The 8,833-nt window shown below is 33.1% G+C and overlaps 1 long non-coding RNA gene across 1 annotated transcript; it reads left to right on the top strand.

Moving 5' to 3' along the window:
- The first annotated feature begins 5,240 nt into the window (after positions 1-5,240).
- LOC148617182 (uncharacterized) lies at positions 5,241-7,445 on the top strand. Its single transcript, XR_015922449.1, has 3 exons — positions 5,241-5,418; positions 6,594-6,736; positions 7,004-7,445. It is a non-coding gene; the product is annotated as an uncharacterized LOC148617182 (long non-coding RNA).
- Positions 7,446-8,833: the final 1,388 nt, after the last annotated feature.

The following is an 8,833-nucleotide window of genomic DNA, read 5'->3' as shown; positions in this document are numbered from 1 at the left end:
GCTTGTTCTAATTATTCTGCCTGTAAGCAGCCGATTTCAAGCATTATGAGCCTACCCGTAATAGACCAATTAACAGTAAATATCATTTAAGACACACAAGGTATACATCATTTAAAAATACACAGAAAGCTGCAAAATATGCAGATTAATATTGCAACAATCACACTATATTCTGTGTTTCAATACTTACACGCGAACTATAAAATGAATTAGGCTATAAGTAAAATAATACAACTTTACCTGTTTACTACGTGGAACCTTATCAGACTGAAAGTTATCTGAAAACCAGGGGATATCATAGGGAAAGGGGAAGGAAACAGAGAAATATGCCGCAAGAAAATGGCGATTATTTCCTCTCGGAAAAGCTTTGGGTTCTTTAAAAATGCCCGATAAATATATAAAGTAACGCTGTGTTCTCGCTAACGAGATGTTCATTTCATTGGCTGTAAACTTAGCCGAAACATAACGAATATTGTAATTAGCCACGTGCATAACAGCTTTGTTTTTTTTTAGGTTAAACTTCAAGATTCGACATCCTTTATATAATAATTTACAAAATAATATTCAAACCGTAGACATTTATTTGAAAATTTAAACAAAGCAAGTACATCTATCGAAGGGGGTCATTTTTTTTCTGCAAGTAGAAAAGGGGGTTAGTTAAGCAGAGCATTACACCAGTCAAATTAAAACATATTTTACCACCATTAAACATTTTATTTCATTGTCACATGCATGATCTCTGGTAAAATCAAGTTCACACATCAACATTACCGTCAGGACCTAAAACATTTACATTTATTAAATCATATTGGTCCCATTTATCTGCTGACGATTCAATTTCCTTACCAATATCTTGAATCTCAATAGCTGTGTCTGATGCTGCTTGATTTTGATCAGAATTTTCCAAAGTATCAAGTTTTGGAATTGAAGAATTTTTTATTGTAAGAATTCTTTAACATCTCAACTGCTTTGCTTCAAAGAGTAATGAAGGGAACTACGGTTATAACGGTAATAAGAAGAATGTTATCCAGGGACAAAGACCAGACGTGGAAAACAGACGTACAAAGAACATAAAAAACTTGGAGCATGGACCAGGTGCGCCAGTAGGGTAAGCGTCCTCTGCTTTTCTAGAAACACCCGCCGAGTTGCTCATAAAAAGTTAAGTCCGGGTTAGACGAAAGAGGAAAGGAAAACCATGACACGTTGAACAAATCAGTTTTCATGGCGCAGATGGATACACCGTAGCGATCCACGATTTCATGATGACGACCATAACATAAAACTTCTATAGGGATGAACCCTGTTCCAGAAGTTTATTCGTTAGAATTCTAGAGCGATACAAAAACTCTGCGTAGTTTCGGCAAGCTCTGGCATAATGTTTGAGTTGTGATATGAAAACTCCATACGCATGTTTAATAGAGGGGGTATTACATTCAAAAAAAATGTTTTTAAGGGGATAAGAAAATATCATGGGGGGTCAAGAAAATTTTATATGATTCCAAAATGACCAGTCCCCCCTCCCAGGTAAACAATGATAAATTTCTATATACATTTGAATCGTAAGGGGGAAAAAGGGGCCATATAGTCACATTTTGTGTCCTGGATCTTTTTATGTAATATTTAAACCAGAACTTTTTTTCGTCTATTGCATCTTTGTATTTATATAAAATCATATATCATTGTCCTACCTTTCAAGTTCAAATGTGATCCTAGCCCCGACCCCCACTCATAAAAATCAACATGTTTACTCGGAGGCGTATTTAGGTGGGGGGTGGCGGGCGTGCGCCCCCTACAATTTGCAAATCATGGGTTGTCAGGGGTAGATTTAGGCGGTTTCAAGCTGAAACTTTAAATTTTTCGCTAATTTTACCACAAAAGATATCTACATTGCACCCACTCTATAATATTTCAAAAAATTAGCCTCAAAATTTGTGTCACCTCGCTCCGCTCGGCAGAATTTTTACTGTGCGCCCCTATCCAAAATTCTGGATCCGTGCCTGTTACTCCTGTTGGAATTCCGTTCCTCTATACCCCAGGATGGCTGCGCGTTCGAAAGTTTATTTGTCTAACTCGGAATACTATGCTATAAATATAACATGTTCATGACAACATACTGTGCAAAAGAAATCTGATGAGTGATAAAACTGGTTCCTTATCCTTAGTTACAGATATACAATGTAAGTCAACAGCTTGTATTTATGGATCTATTAAAAAAGTAAAAAAATATAGCACGATAAACTTCTTATATTGAAAATTGTGTCTTATATAAGGTCATACAAATGTGTATGTGTTATATTTATAGCATAGTATTCCGAGTTCTTTTTTTGTAGGCGTAATCTTTTCCCAAAGAGGCGGAGCTTACCCATGCAATATTGGTTTTTGTGTTTTGGTTATTTCATGGCTGTTTCCTCATTGCATTATATAGGCCCATGTGACCTTTCATGCAATATTATTTGGTTGCTTCAATTTAGAGCATACATTTTGGTACATGCTTGTCGTCTCTATGTTATTCCATAAAAAGATCAAAGGAAAAAAAAGATTCATGTTACAATAATGTTTAGATTAATTTCAAAATCATATAATTCATGTAGTTTACCTCAAGTTATGTATGAAATGTTCTCATATGACTTACATGTACAATACCAAGGAACATTAAATATTGTTTTTGATTGTTCTTGGTCAAGTATTCAGCAATACTTGTTTCACTGGAGTTTCCTTGACCTTGTACATGAATTTATTTTTGTTCTCAAAAATGAAATAAGGGGTACTATATACACAAATAACAGATTCTTGTAAGGTTTTGTTTGTGTTACCCTATAATCAAGTACATGTAACTGTACAACTCATCGTGTTCAACAAGTTTGTATCATAGACTGTTTCATTTAAATGAAAATCAACAGTCATTGACTCCATGACAACTCTTCATGTCTTTATAAAAATGTTTGTATGGACTATGGAACATGTATACAGTACACGTATAAGGCTTAAGAAAGTTTTTTGTGTACCCTATCTCGTGTAATTTGAATTGCATTCATTTACTTAGACTACAGCACATGATTTACACAAATTATAATTAACAAATACATGGTATATGATAAACACTTAAGTTATTTATCATAATTCTTCATTATTGTAACTGTGTTTGAGCTAAATAAAATATTTGTATTTTCATCATGGCGGCACTGTAAACAATAATGAATGCATATCATTAATGTTCGTTCGTTTTGCTAATCAATTTTTTTTATATATAAAAATATAAAAACAAAAAAATGTAGCAAACAATTGAAATAAAAATAAACTGTTATGTTCGAAATGAAAAAATATACTCAAATAAAACATTAATTTAGCGACAAATATGCCGAAGTTCATAAGCAAGCTGCTAATAAAAAAACACAATGGAAAAAAATTTAAATAGTTTGGGTGTTTTTTGTAGAAGGTTTGGAAGTATCTCAAACTACGATTTTCAGGTTCACCTTAATGTGTCAATTACTTTTGGTGGAATATATGTCCATATGTGAGTACACGAAACTCAAATTCAGACGACCCCCCCCCCCTAAACTGACGGCATGGTTTTTCACAAAATATCGTTCGGAAGTCTGATTTTAGTTCAAAAGTCATGTAAAAGTCCGAGAATCCCGAACTCCTGTTTCCATCGGCTGCCGAAAAATTAGTATCGGTTTTCCGAAAATCGAATTCTAAATGTCGGTTATATTGATATATATGGAAAGGGATATCCCCCATAAATATGTTAACGCCTATCTTTTAACTTTGTGACTGGAAATCAGCAATTTATACAGGTTATAATTATATCAAGTAAAACACAATTCTTTTAAAATCGATCAACACAATTATGTTATATTTATAGCATAGTGTTCCGAGTTAGACAAATAAACTTTCGAACGCGCAGCGTGAGAAGTTTATTTGGCTAACGAGGAAGGCGTTGCTATAAATGATTTGTAACATGAATGACACGCCCATGACAGTCCGCACAGAAAAAAATAACGTTTGGCGGGAAAATCTAATAACCCGCACAGTAGGCAGTATGGCAGACGCATTCTCTCTACCAGATTGGCTTGACATTGAAAATGTAGAAAGCGATGATTTGGTTCTCTCTCAGGTGTGTATTTTTTAATTGAATTAAACTGATTTACGCTAATTGTCTTTTTGAAGGCTTTTAAACACAACTATTCGGGGCATGGACCCCCTTTTTTGGCCCAAATGTAAAAAAAAATCTATTTATTTTTCCATATTTACAATTTTCTACAATATGTAGGCATATAACAAGTCTCAAAACTCAATTTTTAGCTCTGTATTTGAGCAAAATTTCATTTCGATACATTATGTTCAACTTGGGGGTTGTTTTTTTTTTTTTTTTTTTTTGCTAATATGTTTCAAAAGTCAAGAAATGTGTATTTTTTTCGGTTCTATCTTTAAATTAATGAGTAGACATTATATTTTTTGTTCTCTGTCTGGAAAACCTGCAGAGATTTAAAGATTTGTATTTTATTATATGAAACCTAATAAAATTGACATTTGTATGCGTGCTTTTTTGTAGGCGTAATCTTTTCCCAAAGAGGCGGAGCTTACCCATGCAATATTGGTTTTAGTGTTTTGGTTATTTCATGGCTGTTTCCTCATTGCATTATATAGGCCCATGTGACCTTTCATGCAATATTATTTGGTTGCTTCAATTTAGAGCATACATTTTGGTACATGCTTGTCGTCTCTATGTTATTCTATAAAAAGATCAAAGGAAAAAAGAAGATTCATGTTACAAATACAAAGAACGCACTAACATTTGACAAATGAAGAATAAACATGTTACTCATGAGTGATTTTTCACCGGAAGATCGAGGAGTTTGTATAAAAATAGTCCGAATTTCCTCTTACCCTGCAACCCTCCTCTTTTTTATTTGGATATTAATATGTCGGGTTGGGGTCAGAACGATGTGCCATACAAAAAGTTGGAGATTCAGCGGTACCGCGGAGTATCGCCCTTCACGCGCTTCTTACGACTTCCATGTTAAAATCGTGTAGGTGGTGCATACCTAGTTCGATTCGGGATTCATTTTTCTTTATGCTGATATAAGTTTTATCGGCTTTTTGTCATCAAATCTCAGTAAAAAGAAGTTTGAAAGCCTTAAACCAGGGTCAGCAGCCATTTACTTTCGATTTCCAACTTTGCGTGACGCAAGATTTGGTCGTATGCAAATACGATACTGTCATACACAGATGTCACGTGAGATCAACAAACACCGCCTTCTTTGTGTGTCTAAACAAGCTTGTGTACTGGAACAACATGGAGTCGATAAGTCTGAATTGGGACACTGATAGATTTGGAATTGAGGTGGTAAATGAAAGAGATCGTCGTAAATTTGATGGACGCAAATTTCAATGTGACTTTTAACAGAAGTTTTAGTAAGTTTCACTTAATTTTTAATTATTTTTATCCCTTGTCCCCTGCTCTTTGTAATTCAGTTCCCGCAATTTTATTACCAAAATATTGAAAAATTGAACCAAATTATAGATACTTCAGGTAGGTACTTCAGGAAAAAAAAATCAATCTACTCGGAAATCCTCTTTCTCTGTTTAATTCAATTTATATGACTTTCACCTACAACTTCTCCAGCACAGGTAACCATTGGACAGTATAAATAAAAAGAAACTCTAATGTCTAAATATAGGTCCACAGTAGTGAATTCAGAAATGTCAACTTGGAAATATTGTCAAAGAGGCATAACTCCAGTTTAAAAATCAAGTTAAAATATAGTTCAGCAAATTATAGTTCATTTCAAATTCAGGCTCTGAAAATACACAAAAAATATTAAATGGAAATGTAAATGAACTTTTATAAATTAAGGTGCATATTAATTTAGTATTCAACAAGGGTCTTATAGTCTGTGTGCTTAACTCCTGACACAAATTACAAACAAGTTATATCTAACTTAACATTTTTTCATCAGGATAAGATATATATAAGAAAATTGAAAATTTGAAATTATGCGACATGCAAAATTTTGGCTCAGGTCATTACATTGTTCATTCCATTAGCGCACTACACCAGCTTATTTATTTCCCCACTGGACATATATATCTTATCAAGCAGGCGCGGATCCAAGGACTGGTGTACTGGGCGTACGCTCCCCCTATATCGGTAGGAAAACAAATTTTATCACAAGTTTCGCCCCATAATATTTTTGCCTTGCTTTGCACTGCATTTAATTCAATTAACGCCCCCCCCTAAACTCAATCCTGGATCTGCCCCTGTCAAGGAACAGGTGTACAACCTAAGAGCCATAAGATTTCTTCATATGAAATTTATGAAGGCGTAACACAAAATGAATTGGATGGCGTATGTATTTGTCATAGAGTTAAAAATAATCTTGATTTTTTTTCCAGTGTAACTATTAACAAATGAATTAGGAATGGGAAAAAGTGAGGGTGTCTTGTCAAAAATGCAATATATTCATGTATTGGAAATGTTATGTAAAATCAATGAATGATTCAAGTCCATAAACAGTTTTGTTTAATTGTGTACATTTAACATGATCACTAGAAATGACAACTTTTCAATTAACTGATTTTTGCTTCAGGTATCAAAGAAGGTTGTGCTACCATTCTCCTGGCATCACTAGAATATGTGATTAAAAAGTATTAGAGAGGCATCCTGTCAGAAAAATTCTGAAAAAAAAATATGTTTAGTTGCATATGATGAGGCACATTGCATATCAGAATGGTATGTTGTATATAGTGACAAAAAGAAATGTATGCAGTACAGTTAGAAATCTACATGGCAATTACAACATGTAACATTACTAGCAAATTATTATATATTTTAATAACAGCAAACCCACAGTGTACTGGTATCTGCCTCTCATTGTGTATTAACTTATGTTTTACATGAAAAAGGGCATTTTTTTGTAAGGGTTACTGTTTGAGTTCGCACACATTGTATATTAAGTTTTTTTTACATTAAACAATAAAACCATATTTAATTTTACAGGTGATTAGATTTTAAAGAGGACCATAGAAAAGTTGGATATTATTGAAAGTATAATAGCTTCCACAATCCTCACTCTAACTGCAACTTCAACCAAAGACATACCTGTTTTATTGGAGCTAAGTGAGGCATCTGATGTGTCAGTTCTATCAAACAATTAAAATTTATATACATGTACATTTGTATATCTGCAAATTGAAACAGCTAATATTTGTGTTGGCTCTCAAATCCTAAAATCACAATGTTTTGTACAGAATGATGTTTTTGGCATTGATGCTCAAAAATGATTTGTAAAATGGACCATGTCTTATGTTTTATTATTCTGTCTTTGTTCAATCTCTGAAGCATCAACCATTTTATTAGCAAGGGGAGAGTGATCTTTTAAAAATGTTCCAAATTCCTGAAAGGAATATTTTACTCCTCCATTAAAATTTTAATTAACTAATGTGAATGTTATAACTTTCGCCATAACATACTTAGGTGGAGAAAACTCCTCAGCAATTAAACAAATTGAAAGAAAATGTGAAACCCTACAATACAAGAATGTGTCCAAGTTAAAATAAAAAGCTTTGCCAAATGCAGCATGATACAACCACCTACAATTAAACTCTGCAAGTGTGGACACGATATTAGTTATTGACACACTTAATATAGAGACTTACAGTTCATTATGGACACAACAAATCATGTGGACACAATATTGCACATTTTGAAATTCAATATAAGTATAAAGGTCTACTTTAGAGTGCATTCATGGATCACTTTGGACTTCATTATCTCAAAAAATAGGGTTAATTTGGTAGGCATACTTCTTAAAGCTCTTGTATTTAAGCTAGGTTTTCAAATGGCATCCATTGGAAAAAAGGTTCAAAATTGCACCTATTAACTCGTAAAACGTATGAAATATCTGAAATCTGATTGAAACATGTAGGCATGGAATTTATAAGGAATGTTATAAAAAAAAACTTGAAAATGCACCAAATATAAAAAAAAAGATTTGTTAGGGCATGGCTTCCTTTATAAGTTGTAAACTGTAAAAGATGTTTGAAATCTAATTGAAAAATGCAGGCAAGGATTTTGATGTGACATCTACAAATTGTTTTCAAAACCAAACCAAAAATAAACAAGTATTTTTCCCCTTTATTTCTTAAAAAATACTTGTTTAGGACCCCTTATTCTTACCTGGCTTAAGTCACAACCCAAACAATCAATGCAAGTCTGTTTATTGTGGTATAGAATATTGTGAAACAATATCATAGGCATTGCTATACTTTTATTAGAGTTGTATTGTTAAATTCAATGAACTTCTTGTTTTAGGACCCATTTATGCCCCTAATTCTAACCTCCAAAATCTAGAAAAACCTTTCTGTTGTAGTTTGCAACCTTGTTTTAAAATTTATAAAGAACAACCAACTAATACTCAAATTTTCACAAAAACCAAGTGTCTCCAGATGACCACAACAAATCCAAACCAATATACCAGTGAAAAATTTTTGGGGTTGTATAAATATTTGAGATAATTTGGACTCGGACCTGTGAATACATGTAGATATCTTTTATTGTGACCAAAGAGTATAATTTGGAATTTATGTCCTCATCTCTATGGTAACTTATTAGGACTTACATGTAGTCAACAGAACCACACTGGCATTCAGTTGTAAGAATCAACCATACAGTCATTTGAGGTAGTACATATATGTATTATTGATAGTTTTTATAAAATGCAAAGAGATTTTGCTGGATTTTTTTCTGAAAATAATATTAATCTTTAACTTAGATCGAATTTCCAATGAAACTGCGACCCTCTTTTTATTTGGATATCCCAACTCAACA

The sequence above is a fragment of the Perna viridis genome, chromosome 5 (assembly GCF_037379345.1).
Source record: "Perna viridis isolate PV_CMFRI_1.1 ecotype Kerala chromosome 5, ASM3737934v1, whole genome shotgun sequence".
Classification (NCBI taxonomy): Eukaryota; Metazoa; Mollusca; class Bivalvia; order Mytilida; family Mytilidae; genus Perna; species Perna viridis.
This window is presented reverse-complemented; position numbering and strand designations above follow the sequence as displayed.